Below are 14,991 nucleotides of genomic sequence, written 5' to 3'. Positions count from 1 at the left end.
AAGATGATCTCTTTAATCTGAAGTTACATGAAGGGCACTAAAGTAGTCCTAGCTTGGTTGTGCTGGGCAGAGAGAAGTACGCATCCTCTGATCAGGAAAGCATTCTCTAGTTAGGCACCCAGGATGCTCACAGAATAATTTCAAACAAATATAAACTCGCGATTAAAGTTTATCATTCCAACAAGAAAACAAGCCATCATGAGCGTCAGCAAAAATAAGCAGCAATTCCTAGACACTTTACATATTTACTTTGTCAGAATAAAAGTTATAAAATATGTATAAAATGTCTACAAAAACAGAAGATGTCATCACAAAAATGAGCCATCACTGAGACCAAAAGTGACCAGGCAGAGTGTTTTTTAACCTAGTGGAACTTTTAGGAACAAGTTTTATTTTACTGTTTAAATCAAAAAACACAATGGGTGGGACAAACAGCAGAATTCATGAATTAGATGATACATTTGAAGAAGTTACCCATAATGTAGCTTAGAGGTACATGTAGATGGAAAATATAGAATAAAAGAAATAAGCAGGGTAGAATTAGAAGTTCTAATTGAAGTTCAGACGGACACATTCAGTATCTTTACTCATACTGGACCTGAAGTTTATATCTCCCGATTCACTTGTGAACCTTTGAGACGTGTTCAACAGTTTAAATCTCTTCTCTGCAGTCTCTCTTCCCCACCCATCCTGTCTTTCCCAAACCAAATCAACTAATCACATTATTTGTTGCACATCCTTTACTTCTCTGTATTACCTCTTGGATAGAAAGTTGGTCCAAGAATATCTCATGAATTCATTTTATTCATAAATATTACAGCAGAATATATCTCTCAAACAAATTCCAGGAGGTAGAAAGAAAAAACAAGCGGGGAGAAAAGTAAAGTGGGAGACAGCAGTCAATGAAAAACTACTCATAACAAAGGGCAAGGAACATCATCTTAATAAGTGACAGAAAGCACAGGCCTCTAAAAATGACCTACACAAAAATCAGGAATAAAAACAAGAAGAGTTTAACTCTGTAAATCTTTTAATAGGATGCTTTAAAAAAAAAGAAAGAAAGAAAGAAAGAAAAGCCTCCATCACCAAGAGTAAAAACCCATAAGTAGAATAAACTGGGGGAGAAGACTACAGAATATGAGTCACAAGATAGGTCGGGGAAAGGGTAAGACAAGAAAATCTTACAGGAATACATAAAAATGTAAAGCTAAATGTAATCGAATGCAGAAAATAAAATTAGAGATATGGAAGTCAAAATTGAGTACCTCTCTTAGAATGTGGAAGGAAAGACAAATGGGGTAGAATAAGAGGAAAGATAATAAATACCCAGACAACAGAGATGCAACATGGCTGTGAAGGAGCATTAACAATGGGAACAGAGGAGCACACAAAACTTTCTTGGTTAGGGAAAAAAGCATGGGGTGGGGGTGGGGGTCCTTCCTTGGGGTGGGACCTCGGGGTGGGGCCTTGGGGTGGGGGTGAGGGGGCCTTCCTCCATCTTCAAAGCCAGAAATGACAGATTGCATTCTTCTGTCATCACTCTGACAACACCTCCGCCTCTACCTTCCCCTTTTGAGAATTCTGGGGATGAGATTGGGCCCACCTGATCATATAGGCTGCTCTCCCTAACTTAAGGTCACCTTATAAGCAGCTTTACTTCCATCTGCAACCTAAATTGCCCTTTGCCATATTCACAATTTCCAAGGACTAGGAAGTGGACATCTTCGTGGGGTGGGGGGAGGGGGGCATTATTCTGCCTACCTCAGCCTCTTAATAGAGTTTGCTTAATCATGTTTCAGAATCTGCACTCATACCGTTATCTGAGGTCTAATTTAGCTGATAACTCTTAAACGTCTGGGTCATTCTCTGCTTAGTCCTTCAGCATCCAGCTTAAAATTATTTTTCACCATGAAGCCTTTTATGCTACCTCCTCGCATCCTCTCTCTTAACTAATCACCTAAACGAAATAGCCACATAAGTTTTTGAACAATAATCCTTTAACTTACTGTGTCACTTTTGTAATTCTGTTCTATGTGTATGCTATCCCCAAATCAGCTTTAATCGCTATGGAAAAATATGTTTACAAAGCACTTATAATAGTGAGTAAATTATTATAAAATAGTACAGGGGATAAAAACAATGCAAAATTGAATACACAGTATCATCTAATTACTGAAGAAGATGCAGAGAAATATGATTGGAATGTTAATAGAATTATCTCATAGTAAGGGAATTAATGTTATTTTTCTTTCTTTAAAATGCTTGGGTTTTTGGTCAATGTTCTTTCTGCCTCCCGCAGCCTTTCTGCCTACCTCCCAGTTCACCTGCAGCTTCAATGGGCAGTTCCCAAACTACTGACAGATCCCAACATTAAGGCCTGTGTCTCTCTACTTCTCTGACCAAGGATTTTCTCAGGCTTCTTTGGACCTTGCTTAACCCACATGCACAACTTCCCACGGAAAAGCTGGAAAGTTAATGATGGGCAACCCACCACCAATGAGGGACAGAGCAGGAGGATAAACATTCCAGCTTTCCTGTCCCCTCACACGCCTGAGGCACAGTCTGTACTGTTCCTCAGGAGGGTTCCCACTGGGACTGAGCCACAGTCACCCACAACAATGACACATTCATTCATGCACATTTTATTGTTTTTTCCCTTCCATGTTTTACTTTTTCCATTTCATTACTTTGGCTTCCTGGGTCACTTTCTATATAAACCACCTGATGTAGGCAAACAGCTCATCTGTGGCACCTGGCAATCTTACAGGCTTGAACCATAACTTACTCAGAGTCTTTAAGGAATATCTTGTCATCTGTCTGAAACATGAGAGGATGGGAGGTCTGTAAGGAGTGGATATGAGGCCACCTCCCACTCAGCTCCCTGTTGACAATCACAGGACAATTTCTCATGCCCTCCGCACTTCAGGTGAGATATGGATCTTCCACTCCAGCCCCACCAGAACAGAGCTGAAGAACATAAACCTACCTGTGCCCATCTAGATGGAGGTCTAGATGTGGTGTTGCAGTCATCTGGCCCCTTTTGCTTCAGAGTGTGGGACAAGGATCAAGGGCATGGCCTTGTGGCTTATTCGTCTTTTTACTGCTATGCAAGTAATAAATGGTCTAAATCTAAGAGTGACTCATTGGATCTTTACCATCGAATCTACTAGGCCTTGGATTTGCCTGTTTTGCATGTATGTGCTTGACATACACACTCAAGTCCTTGGCTCGGGGTCAGCATTTGGAGAAACTGAAACTAAGAAATGCATATATCACTTTTATAATGTCATATTCTGATATTAACTGAAAAATGAGGATATAAACATACTATATAAATTTGAATTTGTAAGTAGAGAGTGTATGTGACAGTGCAAAAGCAAAGCCAAAAGGAAAAGTCCCCAAAATGTAAACAATAATTATATCAAGAAAGAGTGTCTTAGTCAGTTTGGGTTGCTACCACCATAGATGAGGTGGCATTTACACAACGGAAACTTCTCACAGTTCTAGAGGCTGGAAGTCCAGATCAGGGTTCTGGCAGATTCCATGTCTGGTGAGAATCTGCTTCCTGATTCATAGATAGTGCCTTCTCACTGAGGCCTCACACAGTGGAAGAGGCAGGGGGTCTCCTTCCATCTTCCTTTTTAAGGGCACTAATCTTATTCATGAGGGCTCTGCCCCAACAACCTAATTATCTCCCAAAGGCCCTATCTCTTATACCATTACACTGAGGGTTAGGATGTCAACCTATGAATCTGGAGAAACATAAATATTATATCTATGACAAAGAGAAATTATTGTGACTTTTAATTTTGTCTCTATACTTTTCATAGTTTCTAAAATTTCAAACATGAGCATTATTTTATAATTTTAAAAACCCATGTTTTGGAAGGAACATTTGAAATTTACATGGCAAGAACATTTATTCTTTAAGCAGAGATGTTTTTATACATGGGCATGTAAAATGTAAGCATTCAAAAATAAAGTGGACAAAGGATATAAGCTCTTCATAAAAGAAACACAGAAAGCTAACAAACATATACAAGGCGGCCCAACCTTAATCAAAGGTTAAGCATCAAAGCCTCATAAATCAAAGCATCCATAATCAAATAGACACGAATTAAATTAAAACAATGAGGTGCCATTGTTTGCTATTAACTTGGCAAATTAAGTGATAAGAACTGACATTAATATGGGTACAAAAGAATAGGCACTCTCATGTAGCATTGTTAGGATAAACTCATCTAATTTCCTAAAGGCCTTTAAAAGCCTTATAAATGTACATTCTCTTGACATGCTATCACTTAAAATAATTTTTCTCTAGAAAAATCAGATCTATTCACAAAAAAAGTTATGCATAAAATTTGATTTCTGATTGCTGGAATTATGCAATCATGAAATTATGAAAAATGATATTCATTTTATTTGTAAACTTTTCTGTCATTTTCAAATATTTTCACTAAATATAGAGAAAGTTTTAAACAGGAAAATGTTACATAAATATTATTTTCTATTTTAAAAGAAAAAAATTAACAAACTCCACGAGAAAAGCACCATTGTTTTGCTTTTCCTACCTTCATTCCATTAATATGCGTGAAGATGATGCAGGTAAACTGATTTGCCCCAGCAGGCCATGTGCAGGGAGACAACAGAACTATTTGTTTCTCTGCTTTGAACTGAATACAACATGGTTTTTCACTAAAGTTGGAAGATGGAATGATTTGGCAGCAGAAATGAACTGAAGGCAACTTTCTATCTCTCTGGGTCTGAATACCCAGGTAACATTTCAAATGTCACCTCTGGGTTTTTTCTGCATTAACAACCCCTTATTTACATCTCTAAAACACATAGTGCATATAACCAATTGCTACAAAAAGATATTAATACATGCTTTACTCTTTACACAGTGAACGTTAAAAGATATCAATATATCTTTCACCCTTTACACAGTGAACGTTAATGTTGAAGCTATGATGAAGAGAAAATATTTTGCCAATTACTACGAGAAACAGACCAGCACGTTTCATTCTTCACACAGTGGATGTTAACACCGAAGCTATAATGAAGAGAAAAAAATATTTTCTTCTCAGAATCTGATAGTTTTACCTTTAAGAGCTAGAACATTTTAATGTCAATTTCCTTCGTTTGATAGATCTGGCCTTTCTCGTTTTTACTAACGCAGTATGTAGATATTTTGAATTAATGCTAAGATACTCAGCTCCTGGAGCCTGAAGGTAGTTTCTTGCATTTGCCAATAAGAAAAAAAAATAATCTAGCAGTGTCTTAGTAAAATCAGCAATTTCTCATACTTTAAAGTGCCATATTTTGTCAAATCTAAGATGTTGTAACTTGTTGAGATGCACCATTATTTTAGGTACCGTAGGAAAATACTGCAAAGTAAAATAAGCCATGAGAAACTGTGTATCTAAATTATAAAATGAATCCAAATTTCAGAGATGTTCACATAGAGGGAAGGGAGGACATCTGAGAATCAAAGAATGATAATGCATCATTTATGTGTTTCAACAATGGACTGGAGGCAGTTCTCCTTCATTTAGTTAATTTTCTGCTTTCTGATTTCTGAAAGGAACTGACAGATTTATAAACATATTCAAAGCTTAACCACTCAAAGCCTTGTCTGAACTCCATACCACGGTACATTGTGCACAATTGGCAATGTGCTGGAGCCACATTTAGACCTGGATGTGCAAGGAAGTTGTTAAATTGTCAAGAATCTTGTGTGAGCTCGTTGTTACAGCCACTTTTACAAATTAAATTATATTAATTTGAAATGAAATACATCTTATCAAAAACAAAGGTAATAAATACTCAAAAAGCATCACCTTCTAATTATGTTGCTACATTTTACTATTACACATGCTCTCGACATTATGCCTATTGTATCGGTACAGCAGAAATACTATATAGTAGTGTTCCTGCACATCTCTTTCCAATTCTGCATTCAGTGATGTCACTCTGATAATCTGAAATCAGCCCTGGTGGAAATATTTGCACAATGGAAATTGGCATATATTACAAATCATGGCTTCTGCCTCCAGAAATTTTGTTGTTACATATTTACCAGCACACCACTGCCTACAGTAACAAAAAACTGTAAAAAGGTTGATTCTAAAACTGATACACTAGGTATATATTACACATAAATTTACATACATGCTGATGAAGGTAGTAGATCACAGTAAAAATAAGTGGCAGGAAACAAACAAAAATCTAAAATCTAAACATTGCCCTTAAAAGAAATAGAAAAGCTTTAAGAAATAAGATTTATATTATGCAAATTATTCAGGGGGCACAAAAAGGTTACTTCAGATTTCAGTGTTCCAATTTCAGTACTCAAATGCCTAAATAACCTTCTTACCTTGACTGCTTAATAAAATGCAGAAGGCTAAGCACTATAATCTTTTACCACATAGAAGCTCTAATTCAAGTGGGTTACATTTTATCCACAGTTTCCCATTAAATAAAAGAGAATATTACTTTCATTTTTCAGTGACAACAACCCAGCATGAATTTGACTATGTAATGTTGTTCTCAGAATGACCTACCTTATCTACCAACCAGTGAAAACCAACTGGGTCAAATAAAATTTAGATGCTAACTAAATACTGATGACTGAAGCAACGATCTTAAAACCTTTCATCATTCCGTGAAGAATGATATTAAGTGATTTCTGTGTAAAATAGTCAAAGAATACCATGATCTCATAAAATTTCAAAGATTGCAGTTCACTGTCCTTTGCCTCATATCTGAGGACTTGGGTAACCTGAGGAGATTTATTTATGAGAATTCATGTAAATCCCATTAGGCTCTTCTTAATACCCAGTGGCACTTTAGAGCTAATATATTTTATTTTATTTGCATTTACATAATACAATTTGATAGTCTCATATTGTATAATCTCATTTCACTCAGTTCATTTTATAAGGAAAACAAATTGCTTGCAGCTTTTCTACAAAAGAGACCCCATGTGAACTATACCTAAATAACTTGCAGAGTACTGGTTGCCATGGCTATACAGAAAAAGTAAGACACTATAGCTAATAGGAATGTTGGAAACACTGATTTCCAATCTGGATTTATGATGCTACTTTTTTGATTATATGATTTAATGAAGCCAATTCCGCTTCCAACTCTTACCTAAGAAACTAGGGGAAAATACTCCTTTTTATACTTTTTTAAAAAATAATGTGTAAACACTTATAACCAAACTTAAAAAATTAAATGTATCAATACTATCAATATTATCTGTGTTTGACTCTTAGTTTCTAACATCGTTTTCTCCTCCTTAATGCAGCTGAAGTTTTCACTAGGGATATTTCTGACATGAGTTACTAAACAACAGGTTTCTCAGTGTGAACAAAGAGAGACAAAAGCATGACTGAGCATGTTTCCTTTGGGAAATGTCAGCAAGCCCGTCATTGCTTGGACAAAGCTTCACTGCGGAGTTTAGAGGAGAGAATGACAGGTGATAAACTTAGAAAGCTATATTGGGACATCATCGCCAAAGAGCCCCGTGCACGTCGTGACACAAAGTTTGGTGTTCCATTGTAATACAACCAACAGTCACCACCTGTTATTTTAAAAATAGGGCACAGTTTTAAAAATACTTTGGAAGTATCAGTTTGGCAGCTGAGTAAGGACAGTTTAGGGAAAGAAAGGTGATGAACAAAGGATACTAACTTCTCAGGACACAGCTGCAGTAATCTAAGCGAGAGGCAGAAAAAACTTGCAGTGTAAAGTAGACTTCAAGAATCACTACATGGACTTACTGTTTTCCATTTTAGAAGTCCAGTCATATTTGTGATAATATAGGAGCTCTGTAGTTTTACTGAAACTTGAAGAGTTTCTACAAAGAATCTGAGCCACTGGTCTTTATTTCACTTCCTCCCCTAGAAATTGCTCTCCCAACACACCCCTGCAGAATAGAGATTCTAGTATTCCCCATCCTTCTCTCATTGCAAATATTGATTTTTTAGGAAGCAGCTCAGTCCAGATAGTCTGCCCTTTCCAGGCAGACTATCTGGAAATTCTGAATAACATTTTCTCCCTCTTATTATACCTATATAGGCATATATAGGTATAATTGGAGATATTGTGGATTCAGCTCTAGACCACCAAAGGAAAATGAATATAATAATAAAATGAGTCACATGATTTTTTCTTGCTTCTTAATGAATATAAAATATATGTTTACACTATAATGTAGTCTATTAAGTTGCAATAGCATTACATTTTTTAAGGCATACTACATTAACCAAAATACACTTTATTTGGAAAATGATGGATAGGAGACAGAATGAGCATGTAGCTCCCACCTGGACAGAGAGAACAGTGTGTGAAGACTCATTGTGAACTTTTGCTTCAAGAACCACCACAATAACATACAAGAAAAACAGGAAAGAATTCACAGACCCTTTGAAAGAAGTGGCTTGCAGCTGCAAACTCTGTAAGATAATCAAAAAACTGTGAGTTCCCAAAGTGTGAGGTGGGGTATATCTGCCTCCAAACACACGCCCACTATGAACCCTGAAAATTCAGATCACAGGATAAGATTTGAGCTGACCTTGAGTTGAAACAGATTTAGGGAGCTGAATGAAATGCAGAAGTAGAAGCAGCAGCAGGAAGAGCTCTGTAGTCATTGCCGGTCCCCAGCTCAAGCCCAGGGAAGCCATTCCTGTTTTTTTGTTTTTTGTTTTTTGAGATAGAGTCTCACTCTGTCTCCCAGGCTGGAGTACAGTGGTGCGATCTCTGCTCACTGCAAGCTCCACCTCGTGGGTTCACGCCATTCTCCTGCCTCAGCCTCCTGAGTAGCTGGGACTACAGGCGCCCGCCACCACGCCTGGCTAATTTTTTTTTATTTTTAGTAGAGATGGGGTTTCACCATGTTAGCCAGGATGGTCTCCATCTGACCTCATGATCCGCCTGCCTCGGCCTCCCAAAGTAGCCACTGTGCCTGACCGCCATTCCTGGTTTTATCTCACAGGATCCTTGGGGATGGGAAGACAGCCAGCCCTGAGGTGCGGCCACAGGGTGAACAAGATCCCAGCTGAACTTTGTAATAATTTCAACTGAGCATAGATTTTCCTGAGCAGAATCTGGAGGGAGGAAAATAGGAATTACAGATATGAGTGTAGAAGCTGCAGCCAATGGTGCATGCAGGTGGGGAGGGGCCAGGTCTGAGAGTCCTGCTTGTTTTGTTGGCTGGGAGGCTTGTAGACTTGGGGAAGAGCTCAGCCTTGCTGGTCAGCTGCCTGGATATAAACTCAGTGCTGTTGGTAGTGGGGAGGGAGGGCATAGTAGGAGTGAAAATGACCTTGCTGGCTGTGTGGGAACTGGGTGAGGCCTGTCATTGCTAGCTTTCCTCCACTCCCCTGGTGACATGTATGACGCAGCAGAGGCAGCCATAATCCCACTGGAAACATAACTCCATTGGCCTGAGAACCACCCTCTCAACCTCCACAATAGCAACAGCAAGGCCTGCCTAACGAGAGTCTGAACTCAGACCCACCCAAACCTGCCCTTACCTGATGGGCTTTCTCTACTCGCCCTGGTATCTGAAGACAAAAGACATAAATAATAACCAGCATGATGAATAGAAGAGTTCCTCATATCTCAATACTAACATTGAATGTAAATGGCCTAAGTGCCCCACTTAAAGGTATAGATGGCAGAATGGATAAAAATCCACCAACTATGTGCTGTCTTCAAAAGACTCACCTAACACATAAGAACTCATGTAAACTTAAGGTAAAGGAGTTGAAAGAGATACTCCATGCAAATGGACACCGAAAGTGAGCAGGAGTAGCTTTTCTTATATCAGACAAAACAGACTTTAATGCAACAACAGTTTAAAAAGACAGAGAGGGACATTATATAATGATAAAAGGATTAGAGCAACAGGAAAATATCACAATCCTAAATATATATGCACCTAACACTGGAGCTCCCAAGTTTATAAAACAATTACTGCTAGACCTAAGAGCTGAGATAGACGGCAATACAATAATAGTGGGGGATGTCAATACTCCACTGACAGCACAAGATAGGAGAATGTCCAGTAGGTAGGACAATCAGAACACATACGACATTTGTCATTTACATTTTTCATCTTATATGTGTGCAGTTTGTGGTGTCCCAAAACAATTACAAGAGTAACATCAAAGTTCACTGATCCTAGATCACCATAACAAATATAATAATAATAAAAATTTTGAAATATTTCAAGAATTACCAAAATGTGAAACAGAGACACAAAGTGAGCTCACGCTGCTGGAAAAAATGATGCCAACAGACTTGCTTAATGCAGGGTTGTTACACACCTTCAATTTGTTAAAAAACATATCTGTGAGGCACACAAAAATGAAGCACAATAAAATGAGGTATGCTTGTACCTATATATCTACTCTCTGCATAGAATTAATAAAAGTATGATTTAAACTTTTCCTTTAGTTTCTGGCAAATTTTGCTGCCTTACAATTGCATAGATTTTTTTAAAAACACAAACTTCATTTGCATAAATATGATGCTACATCTTTAGCATCCTGAGAATTTTTTTTTTATGTTTTGCTTGGCCAGGGGAGGGAAATCTTGTTGTGGAAAAGTTTTTCAGATTTATGTTCTGATTATTTTTCTTAAGAATTATACCTGAAATAATGAGGAAACACTAATTCAAAGGAAAAGAATAGGGTTTTTACAAGATGAAATCAGATTTCCCTCTAATTCTTCATGGGACTAGATATTGGAGCTAGAAAGAAAAAGAATTAATGTAATAATTCTTAATACATTAATAATGTAATACTAGTCAAAAACTTACTGGAGTAAGTGATCTTCAAATAGAATGGTTTTCAACTTTGTTTACGTCTCTGTCACATCAAAGCAATACCACATACTATCATCAGCAGTAACAATAGCTCATTATGGCAATAATTCTTATGTGGGAAGGGGAATTCAGATTTGGTTGGGGTGGTTCACATCATAACAAAGGGGTAGGAGAGGAAATGAATGAATGTATGCATTTTGAGAGAGCTTCCAGGTGAAGTTGACATAAATTACCACCCTTCTCCCTTCCCACTCCATGGCTACCATAGTTGCACACTCTCTTCCCCAGAGTTAATGTCTGCTTAAAGTCTGGGTCACAAGAAGTTGATTTGAGACCTGGGGACTTCCAACAGAACTGAGTTCAGTTGGAGCAGTGGAACCTATATTCATATTCTGACTGTACTCCTCTGAAATGAACTGAATTATTTGTTTCTTAAGGCAAACTATAAACCAAAGCTGAATCCAGCCACAGTTGTCTTAAGCCTACACAGTGATTTCTTTTTAAATGTGTGTTTAGTTGTCTTTAGATAGAGCATAGATTTTTCCAGTTTTCTATAATTGCCTCTACTCTTTCTTAAACCAGGTTTCATCCATTTATCTGTTTTCTAACTGGCCCCTACAGGGATTTACTTTTTGACTTCTTCGTTAAGACAGGAGACTTTGTTAAGATGTAAGGTGTCTTATTTTAAAAAGCAAGGATTTTCTAATTGTAAGTATGTGACAAGGAATGCAGGAACAGAGGGAAAGGTTTCTCAGCACAAGTGTTATTATTCCATTTTATTATCTTTTGCCCAAAGATCTTGCTCCTACCAGGTCCACAATGAGCTCAAGAAACTATAGAGTGAGACTGGGTCATCTGGATAATTGATGTAAATAAACAAAAGGCCTTTGTTTGGGACCCCACGGGCTGCCTGAGGTTTGGGATCAAATGAAACTTTGCCATCAGCCTGTGTCTCTGTCACTCTCTTGTCATTACTGGTTAAATCACACTGTTCCCAGTGGTATAGTCAACATAACAACCTTCCTTGACAAGTAAATCAAGAATTCTCTTCCCAATTGCCTTATTATTGTCCTAGGTCAATATTTCTGGATCCTTAAGAAGCTTGTTTCTAGGTCTCACCTTGATTTTGTTTAAGTTAAAGGCCAAAAAAAGATTTAATATTATAGAAAATCCACAATCTAAATTTTTTGGCAGAATTTGACTCCATTTCTGCCAAGGTACAACTATCATCGAGAGTAACTGATGAGGCAAGGAAAGAACACAAATGCATGAAGAGAAAGGAGTGATTAACATAATAAAGAAGTCTAGGGACTACAGACAAATTAATCTATCCCAGGCCCTTATCTCAATACTGGCAAAATGTTACCATTCTAATATTACCTTCAATGCACAGAAAATAAAGTATATCTCTGTGATTTGAAAGAATTTTTAACATTATCTACTCTTTCCTGAAGAAGTACTCATTACCCTGTGATAGCCTTGAGTTGGCAAAGCTGATATTCCATGAGTTGATTTACAACCATGCATTTCCCTTAAAATTCAGGAAACTACAATTAGGTGAGCCATATTGCACCGATTATGTCAAATGGTTCAAAAAGTTCGTGCACAGTTTACAAAAGGCAAGATATTAGCATTCCTTTCTACACAATTTTGATTTTCAGTTGTGCTTTTTTGTACATATTATAATGGTGTAAATTTCTCTTTCACTATAAAACTATAGGTTTTAATCTATGAAATCAATTTAGTAGGTCATAACAGAAGTTTTAATGGAAGAATAAAATAAGAAAGAGAATGAAACATAAGCCAGCATCACAAATATTGTTTTATGAACTTTTTTTGTGTCTTAGGCCACAGTGTAAAATGTCTTTCTTACTGTAGTTCATGGGTCAAAATTTTTGAAAAACAGGAATTCAGGAGCATTTCCCTTCATAACGTGCTGTCTCCCTGGGCTCCACTCCTGAACTAAGGCTTAGGTTGCCTCTGATCTCGAATACATAAACCGATCTGGGATTTTAATTTCCATCTTCTTCCTTCCAGCCAGAGGGAGCAGGATCCAGGTCCACTTATCAAAAGACATACTTAGAGCTCTTTTTTGTCCATCTCTCAGACTCCCTTTCTCCCAGTTCTTGAGATTTTTATCTGACTTAGGATAAATCTGATTTAGGACAGAAAACTGTCTTTGGTAGGATTTGGTTATATCTGTTATTCATGGCATAACTCCATGCCCCAAGTACTTCAGTGTTCTAACTTTTTAAGTCATTCATTACAAATGCCCAAGTTCTTCAAACTTAAAAAAAAAATTTCTGCCAAAAGTATTGCCTTTTCCTAAGGTAATGGATACCCGAATCTGTGTTTTAGTCCAAATAGGAAGAAGGCTGCGGGGTAAAGAGAAATTATCAGACATGAATAACATTTCAATTAAAGTTCCAACACTATCCTTAATATTAAATTTAAAAGAATAAGTGAATATAAAATTCAAAAGGTTATGTGTATATGAATGACACTTTTACACTAGTATTTACACTTGCCAAATTCTGTTTAACCAAATCCTATTTTTATTCAAAACTTGAATGAAACAATTCTTTTATGTTTTTTCTAAAAAATTTACATAATAATTTTTAAAATCTCTGAGTTCATATATGACCTTTGACTTTAGCTTAATATAAACTTTTTTCAATGATCGTGAGTTTTCATTTTATGTTAAATAAACCGTGCAAATTTGACGCGATGCAAAATAACATGGCTAAACTCTCAATTCTGGCATAAAATTTGGGGAAAAAATTGTTTAAACCTCTTAAATTGTGAAAGCTCACCAAGAATTTTATGATTTCAGAGCTGACGGGACAACTTCATTGTAAATGATATGTACATAATTGCCAAACAGATAAGGATTTTATGTAAATGACAACTTTTATGTAAACTACCCACCCACAATCTTTCTTCTGTAACCAGTAATCATATTTTGTTTATGTGCATCAGTATTGTGCAGGAAATATCTGTGCTATTTTCATTCATTCTTACCATACTTTAATTTTTCCTTACATATAATACACTGTATATTATTGATCAAGTAATGGGGCTAGTGTTAGTGCAGGAATATGCCAAAATCAATAATGATGGCGGAAAGTCAGATATGATAAAAGCCCATGAAGGAGGCCAATCAATTGTCATGACACCCTGTACTGGTAAAAACAAGCTAGATTTATTCAGGCTTAAGGAAAATTTAGTCCATAAGAGTTTTGAATTATGGGTGGCCTTCAGAAAAACATTCCTTGCATAAAATGTAAATGCTAGTCCTTGAACTACTTATAACTGTGGCAATAAGTACTTCAGAGTTGGGAATTATTCTGATGACTGTTATTTTCCTCAAACTACTATCAAAATGATTCAAATCAGCACATCTTTGGCCCATTATTTTCAAATTTTTTTCCTGCTAACATGATTTATCAGGAGTTGGGGAAGTGATTGCAGCTATTTAACGTGTCTATACATTGTTTTTGAGATGCCTGTGACCTTTCTCTTGTACCTTTTAGAAAGAGGATGCCTAACAGCTTTGTGAAGTTGCTTTTCCCACTTGAAAATGTGTTAAGCACCTGTCAGTCACTGCCTTATTTTCTTTACAAATACGTATTGTTAGAGAGTCTTTACCAGACTTTATAAGTTAGACATTTCTATCAATCAAGGTCCAACTAGGAAAACAGAAACCTTTCTAAGCGTTTAAAACAAAGACAATTTAATATAGGGATGAGGATCAGGGAGAGAAATCAGGGAGGCAGCAGAGGTTAGAAACAGGAGAAACAGTGACCACCCTAGAGCTAGAGGGAACAAGGAGAGGAGTGGATTATGGAAACCAAGGGTCTACGCTGGCAGAGCGGGACTCAGGACATGGTTGCCAAAGGGTTATGGGGTCATAGAGAAGAACAAGCAGCGCTAGAGATGAGACCAAGGCAGAGAAAGAGGAGGAGAAATAGCCTGACATCTCCTTTCCTCCAGCGTGCCAATCTCCTGCCAAGGTTTCCCATTGGTCTAACCCAAGATAGAACCCAGAAAGCACATCCTGTAGGGGTAGCTCCCTCGCCAAACCAAGCACAGCAGGAGAAGAAAGGGCCTGGATCAAATCTTAGAGTAAGCCCAGGACAGCTCTACCTCCCGCT

Source organism: Macaca nemestrina, chromosome 11, assembly GCF_043159975.1.
Source record: "Macaca nemestrina isolate mMacNem1 chromosome 11, mMacNem.hap1, whole genome shotgun sequence".
Lineage (NCBI taxonomy): Eukaryota > Metazoa > Chordata > Mammalia > Primates > Cercopithecidae > Macaca > Macaca nemestrina.
The sequence above is the reverse complement of the archived record's forward strand: the minus strand, read 5'-3'. Positions refer to the sequence as shown.